A 14,170-nucleotide genomic window follows, 5' to 3' on the forward strand; every position below is an offset into this window, starting at 1 on the left:
CGAGCACCTCGCCACGGACTGGCACACCTGCTGTGCAGCTGACAGTTGTGGCTCTCCTGTAAGACAAAAGGCGACTAGTTTCAAGAGGTAATTTCTTTCCTGGTTTTTACACATTGCCTTGAAGTAGTACCTGCTGGTAAGCTCTTCATTCCTGGCGAATGTACTTTTTCTGTGATCAAAATTGCAAATGCTGAGTTTTCACAACTTTGTGGAATTAGGACACAAAAACAGACTTGATCAGTTGGCAGTTGGCAGCAGCTGGCAGTGTTTTTGCACTTGTAGACAGTAGTTGGCAGTTCTTGTTGTGATGGTCCTTTTCGTGCCCACCTTGTTTGTCAAACTGCACAGACTTTCTGCAAAACTAGACTTTTTGAGACGCCAGCCTCTTGTCTATGATATGATCGTGTGCAGAGAGATGAACGCTAGGGCATATTCAACAGAATAGATACAGACAGTTCTTAAACATGACTGGGACTCTATGCTTATTGATACATGCTGATAACACGCTCAGTGATTTGTTGTAGCACGGCATCAGTTTCCACAGTTTAAAGGAAGGTGATTGTATTTGCATTTCATGAACATACTGTATTAAATTATACTAATGAAGCCAGTGAGATTTACAGGCATTTCCTAATTTTATTAAATGGTGCTTTTTAACTATGATTAAATCCCTGGTACAAGTAGTATTTCAATTCTTACAGATAGATGCACTGTACTTGTATTCGTGTTGGTATGTTTGTATGTTTGTATGCATATGTCAGACAAATCTGAAGCCTTGATACAGATTAGAAAACCATTAAATGAGAACAGCTATGCTTGTCAGATATAGTGCTAAACTTTGAAGAGTATATATATTTGATGCTTCTAGTATGCATAAAACAAGCAGGTTACAATTTGAGACATGTTAGGTGTGCCAGTGATACTGTAGCACATAAACATTTTGAAGTGCATGGAGAGATATTTGGTGTTATTTTAGGTTTAAATAATATGAGATAGAATTATTGTCCTTTCCTGTAGCAGGACAGCAGTGAACCCTATGTTCCCCTTTCACGACAAGAGCAGCTCCATTTCCATTGCGACAGAGCTACCTATTGATGGACGAAGAGAGACTGGCAACACCAGGCCCTCAACACACATTCAGCGTTCAGCCTCCACTCGCTTTAGAAGAGAAATTAGCCCTGAGCTCACGGCATTTTACAATAAACAGGTGTGTGTGCCGACACAGAATCCAATCTATTTAAAAAAAAATTAAGAACAGAATTAGTACAGTAGATAACATAGACAGCTTTTTGCATTGTAGCACACAAATACAGTTTTCTCAGCCCGTGCACTTGTTATCTGGGAAGGAGGTGGGAACGTCCGTGCAGGCGGTGCTGGCCCCAGCCAGACATGGCCAGGGTACAGGCTGACCGCTGCAGCCAGGGCTGCCGGCGTGACGAAGCATGTGGACGATGTGGTCAGCGATGTGGCTCGTCCAGAGGTGACACAAGGCATTTAGGAATCGCTGGCACTTGGCGGGGAGGGTGACTTATTTTGCTAGACTGTCCCCTGGCTTTTAAGGGCAACCTGAGCACTGAAACTGCTGAAGAGTTCTGCTTCCTCTGATACAATGTTTGTGCTTCTCAAAATGTAGCTTTTCATTTATTCATATATATTTAATATCATTATATTTATGGTTATTATTTTTTTCTTTTATGAAATCTCAGCTAAATGTTTTTCACCCTTTTATTTTTTTGTATCCCGTGTGTTCCTAGCATAACTTGAGGGCAGCTCTCTGTCCTTTCCTCTGTACGTATTAACGTGAGCCTTGGCTTTCATTACTGCTTGGTTAGTATGGGTCCTGCATGTGGCCGAGGCAGGCGAACAGAGGCCACTCTAGGTCATCTCCCGGAACGGAACACAAAGGGATGAGTCCTTTCTTCTGTTCCATTTGCATGCTTTGCGCTCTTAATGGCATTAGCCCTGGGCATGCAGCTGAGCCGGGGAGCTTCCCTGTGTGGCCCTAACGGTCACTTTCTTCAGGCCGGGAAGCAGGTTAACAGAAGGCCAGTGAGGACTGGCTTGTGGTCATCTTTCAATTTCACTCCTTTCTTGGCAGGGGTCAGCGGAGGTCATTCTGAGGCAGAGGCTAATTAGTTTAACCCCAGAGAGGGCAAGGTCACCCAGATTGCTATTGGAATAGGGTCCCCAATCAATCACCTTAGTGCTCAATTCTTCACCCCCTCTGGTGAATACACCAGCCATATTTATTGATATGGGTTGCAGCTTATAAGATACCATTCCAAACAAAATAGCCCTCAACCCAGACTCTTTTCCAGGGATATTGCACTTTAGCTAATTTATTTCCTAAATTGTAAATATTTATGGCCCCTTTACGTAATCAATATGATTTAATCATGTAACAATTCTGCATAAGTTATTTTGTGAGTCACCTCTCTTATTGGGTTGTTGGTTTTGTTTTAGCAGAATATAAAGATAATTTTAAATCAAGAGCCTTTGAAGATCTCATTTTTAAATTATTGTGTGCTGAAGATTGCACATGTAAACAATTTTTCATTTGAATGCTCATAAATTATTGTTTGACAGGTCAATTATTTGAACAGCAGGCCATCTAAAATGATTTTAGACCTGTAGTAGCTTGAAATACTATTCTTTTAAATAAAAAGTTCATTTTAAGACAAGTACTAATGTGTTTGTAACACACTGCTCAGAAGTCACAGTTATCACACATTGTAAAAACAGAACCTGTTTACTCCAATAGCAAACATTGGAAACTGTGGAGGATGGAGACCCTGTCAAACAAAGTCACTACTGAGTGCTGCGTTTGTCTTTGGTGACTGGGGGATGGGTTAAAATATTCTTTTAATCCAGTTTGTATGGCAAAAACATCCATCTTTCTATTGTCAGAAAGATGCTTATTGCAGGTAAAGGCCACAGCAACCCAGAGATCATCCCAGAAGCACAGAGCATGAAGTGGGACACCAGTCCATCACAGAGTCTGTGGTTGGACATGTGATGGGACAGTCTATCACAGAGAGCCCATTACATCACACACTCACTCATTGCAAATACACAGGGACACTATAGAGACACCAAGCACTCTTGCCAGCACATCTCTGGGAGGTGTGAGGAAAGCACATAACCAGTAGACGTAGTGTACATCTTAAAGGTTCATGTTTGACTTTTTAAATTATTTACAATATCTAATAATTTTAGAAAATATAATAGTTTAAGATTATGGATTTGTGAGACACAAATAAGGCTTGTAATTCATATCCAGTGGACATTTTGTTTACAAAACAATGCAGCTATAGGGAGTACAGAAAGAGCGGGATAATCTGTTCTTATTTCCTATGTCTTAGAAAAACACTTTTAAATCTGGACTAATTGTAAGACCTGACCCCACTAAATAAAACAGCTTGAATTCATGACAGTAAATCATCAGTTTGTCTGTTCCCATTCTACACCAAAACATTGTGATCAAGGCTGATGCAGGCCAGGTGAACTCACTGGTAGTTTCAATAAAACACTCTGTGTTGATAAGAAGGAACAGTGATTAGATGCAAGAGTAACAGTTGATTATACTGAAGTGGTTGAAGTATACTGTATATAACATGTTATAGAGATAGCTGAATCCAATTTATGTTGCCTGTGATTGCCTGGGATAATCTTGGGCCTCTGGAAAAGGGGGCGGGTCACCATCCAATTAAACTGGACAGCTGGCTTTACCTGTGGCTTAAGCTTTGATCATCTGACCAGCACATTGCCACCATCTGCTGCCCCAGCAAACCCCACTCCAGAGCATCGGGGCCTCTCTGCTCCTGTCTCTGGGTCGTTATCTCCCTGTCTCCTCCCTCTCCGGGCTGGACTTTCTGCAAGTTTCTCCCTTTTTGGTCTCAGTTTAACCTGAAGCAACATGGTTCTTTCACTTTTAAAATGGGATGGCTAAGGAAAGGAAAACAATTTTAAAAAATTGCACATCATTTTGGAGTTGAATAATTCAGGCACATTTGAATTCAGAACTCTGTCTCATAACCGTAAGGACATAACGCCTCAAATCTATTCTAAGCCCTCGTTGAAGGATCCCGATGAATCAGATCCAGCAGGGAAGGGCAGCCCCAGTCCTGCGGGGGGCGCTGTGACTGCAGGTATTCCCGGTCTCCTCAGAGCAGCTGGGAGGAGCTATCAGACTGGTCCCATTGAGTCCATGATCAGCTGCGCGCAGCTGGCCTGAGGGCCTGCAGACACACCAGGCCGCCTGGGTCCGGATCGCTGAGTCCTGGTTTGAAACACTCCGCAGCCGGCCCGCACTGCGCCAGCGTGGAGCAGACTGCTTGTTCCCACCCCCGGCAGGACAGGCAGCAGCAAGCACAGGCCCTGTCTGTGAGTCATGCTTGTGCCGTGAGATTACTGCTGGACAGGAGGCACCCGCAGTGAATCACCACCCTGCTGACGAGCAGCAGGGAAAACCTTGTGAAGGAGCGACAGTTTGATATGTGAGGAAAAGGTACAGCAGCCACTATTATAGAATCACCACTGCAAAGCCACAATCAGCCCTGTTAAAACAACTCTTGTCAAAATGTTTGCAGTGTTTTGAAATTTAAGACTGTGACATAAGCATCTGTCATGGGATATTATGGGATGGTCACAGGAGGGCATCCAGACTGTATCTCCTTTCCTGCTCCAGGTGTTCAGAATTCACTTGCTTTTGAGAGTCATTTTTGGTCTTTTATGTGCAGAAACAAACACATTGTTGTAAAAGATTTTGAAGCTGCCATAATCCTGGTTTGCAAGACATTTTAGGCATTTGGTACCTTGCACAGATCACAGTAAAAGTGTTTTTGTATGTTATCAATATAGAATGTAGAAGCTACTGCATTTAATGCCCTCTTTATTGTAGTTGATTTTTATGCAGTATATGTTTTCATTTATAAAAAACTTTCTCTACATTTTACAGAAGAAAGTTACATTTGCAAATGTGCAGGAACGTAAGACGTCAGCGCTCATTAACACACCTCCCACCTGCCAGGTGAGACAGGGCTGCTCAGGGAGGTGCTCGGGGAGGTGTGTCTGCACCTGCACTGTTGCAGTGGAACACCCAGCTGCAGAAATGGCTGCAGATGTGAGCTGCTTTGGGTAAAAGCATCAGAGAGCCAATGGTCTTCACACACTGCAGTTCTGTTTACCAGGCATCTGATAACCTTGTATTATCAGACAGCCTTCTTCCTCCTTTTACCATGGAAATGCCAAAGGGTGAGCTGGATTGAGATCTCGGACTGTGAGCAACACTGCTCTCTCCTTAATGGATCCCTGTGTCGGGTTATTGGAAAAGTCTTTGTGCCCAATATCTTTGCCCTGATTTCATTTCAAACTCAGGGCTCCTAAAGTTTAGAGATACTCCTCTCAGAACACAGGAGCAGCATCCTGCTTATCAGTTCCTGGTTATTAGACAGGTAATGGTGTTCAATTGGATTAATTAAGTTCAATTAACCAATTACAAGCTCAGTTGGCAGGACAACCTGATGACCCTCTGGCCCTAGTCAGATGAGTTGAAAATAAGATGCTTTTGGTGCTGATGGCCTGTCTGCACCACTGTATGAGCTGTCTGAATCAGGGCTCCTGCACCAACTAGGGAGGTGTGCTGCTTCTCCTGAAAGTCATAATCATTACAGTTCTGCAAAATGAGTGCAAGTGAGCCTCAGCCAACAGGAATGTCCACAGTGTCCACAGCACCGTGGCACCAGTGTGTCAGGGTGAACAACACACTGGGAGTGATTGATCTGGAAACAGGACTGAGGCTCAACGGTAGTGGACATTCTGTACGAAACATGAAAATCTAACCCGAACTAACAAAAAAGATATATCTCAATTTTGGGGATTTCCAAATATTCACACTTTGTGCATTTTTTACGTCCAGTATCTGTTTAGAAGGAAAGCTACTTGTATGTCTAACTGCAAGATGAAATTCCTTACTTTTAAAATTTAGACTTTTTGAACGGGAACATGTTTGAATATTGACAACCTCCAGCGATATCCACTAAATGCTTGCCCACACAGGGAAGGACTACAGAGAAGTTTTAGACTGACGTGCAGTTATTTATTTTCTGTTACTAGCCAGGCAGCCTGACGTCTCTTGTGGTTGTCCGCGCGAGTACTTGCGCGTCGGAACGTGGCGCGTGGCGCTCGCACGACTTGTTAACGCTTTCTGAACCGGTTTCGCTCCCGGCTCGTGCTGTTGCCCAGGCGCCCGGGCTCTTGGGTCTTTGCTCCGACACAAACACGGCCGGAAACGCGCCGCTCGCAGTCTTGAGAGCTGTGTCCACTGTCCATTACAGAACATCCCGCCAGCTGAAATACCGTCTTGAAAAACTAAAGAATGAGTTTCACTCAAATTACTGATAGAGTTTCGCAGAATTACCGCATTCCACGTGTATAAAATCATCGCAGGTCTTAGTTTCATGATGGGAAAGCAATTTCCTTAAAGAATCATATTGTAACGCAACGGGAGTTCAGGTGGGCGCCCTTGCAGCGTTAGGTCGGCCCCTCGAACCCGGGACTCCCGCGTCACAAAGAGCCAAAGAGAGAGCCCAGGGGCTGTGGTCCTGCTATTACAGGGAACGGCGGTGACGTCCCCGCTCTGATGGCCATATGCGTTACACTCATATGCGTTACAATATCTTCTGGGTTAACTAAAAATTAACATGTTAACAAGCACTACTGCGAAAAAAAGAGGCTCGATTTTATTTTGCCATACTGTATATACTGTAGCAGATCTTCAGTAGTACAATCCGAGCAGTGGGTATAGCTTTCGCACAGTGACAGAAACTGTCAGGTCTCACATACAATTTACAGCCGCCACAGAATTTGTGCATGGCCTGGAAGCATAACCAGTATGTCTCAGTTTTACAGATGTGGAATTTTTATTTTTGAATCATGTGAACTCGTCATTCCCACAGATGACCGACCAGCAGGGCGGTGCTGCTGCAGGGAGGCGGAACAGCTGCCCACAGGTGTGGATTTTCATTGCGGTGATAAAAGGCAAGAAACCGGGCAGGTGGGTCTGGGCATTCGCTGTTTTTACAGTGTTGCTGCTAATACAACTATCAGTCATCTCACGGAGAGGCTGAAAGGCCGTCCCGGAATCCGCAGCCGGGATTAAGGGGTATGCTCAAGCTTCACAAACTCGAAAACCAGCACGAACTGACAAGACCGGAGGAAGAGCTTCGTTTCTCCCTGAAAGCTTTGGGTGCAACTGGATATGGGGCAGCAGAGATTGTGATCATTTTTAAACGTATGATATTTAAACAGACGTGTCTGACTGTACTGAGGTCTGACTTGCAGCGCTGGGAAAGCAGGACGGAGGCTCACCTGTGCCCGCGCGCTGCGGGCTTCCCTCTCGCGCGGGAGGCCTTGAGCCCCGCCGATACTGGCGCGCGGACAGGTGGGAGCGCACAGCGAGAAGAAGCCAGCTGGCGCTGGGGACCGATAAGACACCCCATCAGCAGTGAGGGGGCAAAGTGCGGCCCAGCAGAACGCTCCTAACTTTAATACCCCGGACACCAGTGTGCCATTTCAGGAACTGTGACTTATATGCCAGCAGCCATATCCATGTCACCCTGCAACTCACCACTGGCAGCCCACTGAAGCTCAGCAGGTGTGAGCCTGGCTAGTACCTGGATGAGAGACCTCCTGGGAAAAACTAAGGTTGCTGCTGGAAGAGGTGTTAGTGGGGGCCAGTAGGGGGCGCTCACCCTGCAGTCTGTGTGGGTCCTAATACCCCAGTATAGCGATGGGGACACTATACTGTAAACAGGTGCCGTCCTTTGGATGAGATGTAAAACCGAGGTCCTGACTCTCTGTGGTCATTAAAAAATCCCAGCGTGTTTCTCGAAAAGAGTAGGGGTGTAACCCTGGCTTCCTGGCCAAATTTCCCATTGGCCCTTACCAATCATGGCCTCCTAATAATCCCCATCTCTGAACTGGCTTCATTACTCTGCTCTCCTCCCCACTGATAGCTGGTGTGTGGTGAGCGTTCTGGCGCACTATGGCTGCCATCGCATCATCCAGGTGGGGCTGCACATTGGTGGTGGTGGTGGAGGGGATCCCCATTACCTGTAAAACGCTTTGAGTGGAGTGTCCAGAAAAGCACTATATAAGTGTAAGCAATTATAAATTGTTATTATTATTTCAACCCCTTGAGCACTGATACTGAGCAGGTCATGGTGTCAGGTCACATACTGAGCGGGTGTCCATAGGTTCTGATAAGTGAGGCAGGACGCCTGGGCCCAGCTGTTGAGTGACACTGCCCCGCTGAGGCCCAGCCTTGCTTCCTCTGCGAGGGTGCTTATGGACAGGCATAGCACCCAACTCTCTCTCCTGTTCAGAGTGGGCAGTTTCGGTTGTGTTGATAAAAATAGCCTTTTCTAATCAGGTCAGTTCTGCAAAGTTCCTGACTCCTCAGAAAGCTTTTTTTTTACTTCTTGGCGTTGACGTCCCTTGATTTCTTCATTCCAGCGATGGAGAACTGCACGTCATCGCCCATCTCACCAGGGAGTGGAAGAAAGCCCCCTTCAGAATATCTGAAGAGCAGTGTCCATCCTAAATTTAGCTTCGATAATAATCTCTAGGATGTAGGATGTAGGATGGCATTGCATTGCAAGAGCTGAACAGATTTTATAAAGGCGATATTACTATTATTGGGATACTTTTCATCTGTCAACCTGTAACATCTACTTTCTGCGATTCTGTGATGTTAACAGTGAACTACAGCGCCAGTCTGTTGAGACTGGAGAAGCTAGCTGGAGTCTAGTGTCCTTCATCAGCACATTAATGAATAACCTCCACCACAGAACTGCCAGAGGGGTCCTTCTGATAGCAGCAGTTTGGCCTCGGTGGACAGACAGCCTGCCTGCTGTGACAGACGCCTTACCCTCAGTCTGGCTCCGGAGACTGAATTGTGCAGATTTATACGGAGATACGCTTGTGTCTTCCTTTCGTGTAGTGCCGTCATAAAATCATTTTAAAAGGTCACTTATTAGAATGCACAACCTTTTGTGGCTGTTCTTCATCTGAACGAGCTGGTAATTGGATGAGGAACGGTACAACGGCGATGTAATCTGGCCGTTCATCACACGAGGAGCGAGGCTGCTGGACCGGCTGCACAGAGGGGCGTCTCACTGCTGACCCCCACACGCTGCCACAGGGGCACGAGGTTCCCCAGTCCCGCGGCCATTTCATCTGCAAGACCAGCCCCGGGAGCCAGCTGGGAGCCTCTCCTGAGGAAGGTAAGGAGACGTGTGGCATGTGTTTCACATCGTTTCATTTTGCCTTGAAGAGATGCTGGTGATCTGCTGTCTCCAAACCAGACTCTCCAAGGATCTACTCAATACAATGCCACCAGTCTTAATGCAGAACTCTGGAAAAGACCTTCAAAGGCAGCATGTGTGGCTTTTGTGGCTGTTGTAAGTGTGGCCTTAATAAAGCTAGGATCTGCACAAGCACAGGTTGTGGCATAAACAAACATTGAACCTTTGGAGTCTGGTTTTGCCAGAGTATTTACCTGCATCTGAAACATGTGTTTTTCTTACATTATTCAGTTTAGATCATATTGCTTGTCAAGGGGCATTTATTTTAAAATGATCTAGTTTCAAGTGTACCGAACACCTCTTGATCCTTGCAAGAGGTATGAAAGGTATTCCAATAAGTCATCTGGTACCTTGAAAGAGTAAAGGTTCCGGTGCATTATAAAGGTCTTTTGAATTGCAGAAATAAGTATTGGAATCATCGTGTATTTCATTGTTCACTTATTTGCTGCAACTTCATGATTACACGATAAGATGCTGGGTGTCAGTTTTTCTGACTGAATACTGAATATTCCTGCAAGATCCATTTATAATAGTATCATAAATGTTGATTGAAAAACCTATTCCAATCAGAACAATGTGATTAATAATATTGTCTATAATGGCAATATTAAGGTAAAAGGAACATGATTTGGACCATATTTGATGCTTCATTTTCATTCGAAAAATTAGGAGAGAATTGTTTTTGGTCACGGTCCGCCAGGTTTTCACAACAGAAAACTATATCAGGGCTTTACAAGATTGACACTGATAAACCTGAGGAGTAGCTAAAAATGTGTCAGGTCTTCCTGAGCTTTGATTGTTTTAGTAATTTTTGTATTCTTTTCTTTAGCACATGGATGAACAGAGTACAATTCACACTCATTTACAGTGATAACCTGGAGACCCATTTACTGTATACAGCTGGGCTTTTACTTGAGTAGTCTTAGTGAAGGTCACAACTGTACAGCCCTGCATGGGATTTGAACCATCTGGTTCAGAGTGTGTAGCCCCTGACTCCTGCTCCACACTGCTGCCTACACCCTGTTATCAGGTCTCAGTTTGCTCAAGTTACTGCACTGGAGGTAGACATGCCAGTGCAGGGCCTCTGTGAACTCTTCTTGCCCGAAGATCTGTGTTACAGCAAAAGGCAGTGGAATTAGTGGAAAGAATGAAATGCCAAAAAGCATAATGAAAATCCAGCTATAAACCCCTCATATGCGTGTTTTGTATTGATCGCTGTGATCACCCAAACAGAGAACGCAACAGAAAGGTCACTGATTTCACAAGCTCTAAATTGCTTTCCTTTCATTTGCATGCAGCATAAATGCAAATTTAAACCACTGCAAATCGCCGGGGTGATATATGCAAACCTGTAAAATGTAATCGCACTCCTCCTCTGTCAGCTTTCTATGTCATCTGACACAATGGGGTGTTGAGAAATTATGTGTCCAATAAAGAAGACCTGAAATAAATATTGTTAGATGGGAATCAGAGCACGATGTGTCACCAGCCTATTTCATTGCTAACAGCAATGACAAGGAGGAATGTAGTAGATGAATTGGTAATTTGAAAAGGTTCCTGTAATCTGTGATGCCCTTATATGAAATTAATTGGTTGATGAAAAAGCAGCCAGGTCTGCTTTTATAATGTAACCCACTGCTTAATAATTCACACAGGGGTGTCCAGTCCTGCTCCTGGCAGGGGGCTGTCAGCAGGCTTTCCAGCTCTGTTTAAAGCACAGTAGCTGTTCAACAGGTCCAGTTAAACCAGTAACGAGGTGGTTCAGCTCGTTAAGAGGTCGGACGGAAGGCTTACAGGCAATGTGGCCCTCCAGGACCAGGTCTGGGATAATCCGCAAGAGGCCGGTTCTCCTGCAGTGCTTGCCTGCCTCCTTGCCCCTCCCTCAGTGTCATTCTGCACAGTGCTGTGTCCTCCGGGCCTAAAGACCTGCAGTACAATTAACCTCTGCAGGAGGTCACCGCTGCCCCGACTCCTTCAGACTTCAGGCGGCAGGGCTATTGTACAGCGGGCCTTTGAAAACTGCCTCCAACTGACAAATTCCATCTTGTTTTTTCTTGGGAGAAAACTGTAGCTGCCAAACAGAGTCTGCTAGTTGAGGAAAAAAAACTCCAGGATTATTCCAAAACTTGACAGCTGCTGTACTTTTCCAAAATGCTGTGGTAGGACTGGTCACATAACTTCATGTTTCAGTGGGATCTGGAAGCAGCAGAGCTTTTTGTTAAGTGGCCTCTGCAGTCACTTTAAATCTTTTATGTTTGGAGAAATCTAATCCAGGGGCTGGAATTTCTTGAAGTAGCATACAGGTGGTGAAGATTTTAAGGATGAATCCCAAATAAGATAATATTACGCACAGGGGTTACATTAGTGTGATCCCACTGGATTCTACATCTAACGCTTTTCCCGTGTTGCTGGTGAGAATTGTCCAGTCGGTGTTATCTGTAAGAAGTTACATTTTGGAACGTATTGATTAAAACCTGCAGTTTTAGGAAAATGTGGTATAACTGTTATCACAACACTAAGGAGGAGGACCAGATAATGAGAGCTGTTGCATGGGCTCTTCATGTTGTTTTGAATGGTGAGGAGGATGCTTTCCAGTGTGGTTGTAATAAATAAGGATTTACGCTCAAAGGTTACTGTTTTTTTTTTATTGAACCTCAACATAGTTAAACTACCCCTGCATCTAGTTAAAAAGGTTGACAAAAATAAGATTTGATTTAGTTTGGAGTTAGAAAAAAGATGTTGAGATCTGTTCTGGTGTGCATCCTGTTTTAAAGTCCTTATTTTGTATCAATTTAGCCTAATTATATGTTTGAGGTAAAAGGAAAAAATAATGTTACTGTTGAATGTGTATTGTAAAATTAGTTTAGCTTTGAAGTAATGACATAGGAAAACTACACTGTGTAACAGCAGGCGTTTTCGCGACAGTTAAGTTCCGGGAGCATTTTCTCAAATTCAGCAGCTCCGGTGTGGCGGAGGGACGGTGAACTGGCTCGCGGACCACGGCCACGGCGAGGACGCGCCCCGCCCTGCGTCACTGCGGGCTCCGACGCCGGGCCGGCAGCTGGTGCGACACACATAACCAATACCCACCAGAAGAGTAGCAGAGGGCAGCAGAAAGGCAGCAGGTGCTGAGACAAGGCACTGCGGACCACTCGGTCCGGTGAGGCTAGAGAGCTGCTACTCTTCCCAGTCAGATATTTCTGTTTGCGAAAGCCTTTTAATCACTGCTAGTATACACTGTCTTGTACTAATAATTGTAATCAGTGATTACGTTTATTGACCATGAGTTCACAACATTATCTTTGCAAAATGGCAACAAGTACTGAAATGTTTTGTTTTTTTAGGTGCGCAAACCATTATTGAGAAGGAACTGACGCCTGGACAGGTGGACTAACGGTGCTCGTCCTGTCTCAGCTGTATCAACAGCGGCCCGATCCCTGACTTTCTCAACTTCTCTGTCGCGTAGCCTGCTTGTAGAACAAATACGACTGGGCACGTGTTTGTTGAAATGCGCCAGTGTTTTTTAAGACCTTTGTTCTGGTCTTTTTTTTTTTAAATGGCTAATGGCTGAATCGTCGTTTAGCTATGTCGGACAAATTGTTCTGCTTTTGTACACTTTTTTCAGCTGTAAAGCTGCAGCAGACCGGTGCCCTGACAGATGGCGTCCAGCGATCGACCCTGCTGCGCGCAGCGGGGCCGCGGCTCGGAGGGTCAGGACTGTCAGAAAGACTCTGCCCATTGACTGAATAACGCAGCCAGCACCGCCAGCCTGCTCCGTCCAATAAACTTTACATATCTCTGTTGTCGGACAGAAAAGAGCACTCCAGAGTTACTAAGCACTGGCCTGTGTCAGGGCTGGGAGACCCGCAGCTTTGTAAGAATGACTAGTACACGTTTTATTCTTCCTTTCATCTTGGAGGCGCAGTTATCACAAGCTTAGAATCAGGTAGGCCGTTTCTCGAAGCCTTTTCTTGCTAACGCGGTTACCTGTAATGCAGTAGAGAAAATACTCCGTGTAAACTTAAGCTCATTAGAAGAATGAAAGAGTTGACGATTTAACAAGAGGGTGCATGTGGTTATGTCTTAGTTCTTACTAGGTGCACACTTCGAACTTAGTTCTGTTTAGTTTACCACATTAAAAAATCAGATTCAACGTAACACTTTTAATTTTTAAGATTTAGTTTCTCTTCACAATTTATTTACGTTTTGGACCAGACAGTCATTTGTTTTCATCTGGCCTATATGCCCGATATAATATCGACGGCGTCTGTTACAGTACGGATTCTGAATCAAGTTAGAGATATTTTGAGTCCCTTCACTAGCGAGTTACTAGTTCTGTCACACAAGCAACCAGCCGAATTTCTCAGGTCTGGAAACGGAGCTTTCCTTAACAAATGTTGCTACTGGGGTATACTGAGATATTTTATTCGATATTTTTTTACAGAAATGTCATCAAATATTTTATACCGATATGTTTTAATTCCAATACTATTTTTAATACACGTTTTAGCTAACGTGATTTAGGTATGGTTCAGTTTAATCGGTCGGGAAATATTGGCTATTTTAATGCTGATTCGCAAACAGTATATTAAAATAAAAAAATAAACATGCTCGTGTCTTATTCTGTTCGGATGTTCTCTGAACAGAATGACAGAGTTTAAGAAAGGAGATTGAAATTACGGCATGTTAGGTCATCACCATTGCATTAGGTTTTCGCAATTTAAATTACTATTTGTACGTTTTTAATTATGATTTCGATTTCTGTTATCTTTTAGGAGATTTTTAAACATGCCCCTTCTCTTGGT

General features: G+C 44.4%; 1 long non-coding RNA gene across 1 annotated transcript; it reads left to right on the forward strand.

The window, feature by feature from the left end:
* Positions 1-6,954: 6,954 nt before the first annotated feature.
* On the forward strand, positions 6,955-11,993 carry LOC148645951 (uncharacterized). The gene is made up of 3 exons (XR_015927949.1): positions 6,955-7,054; positions 8,515-9,284; positions 10,195-11,993. It is a non-coding gene; the product is annotated as an uncharacterized LOC148645951 (long non-coding RNA).
* Positions 11,994-14,170: the final 2,177 nt, after the last annotated feature.

The sequence above is a fragment of the Lepisosteus platostomus genome, chromosome 17, assembly GCF_059453375.1.
Source record: "Lepisosteus platostomus isolate fLepPlt1 chromosome 17, fLepPlt1.hap1, whole genome shotgun sequence".
In the NCBI taxonomy this organism is placed as follows: Eukaryota; Metazoa; Chordata; class Actinopteri; order Semionotiformes; family Lepisosteidae; genus Lepisosteus; species Lepisosteus platostomus.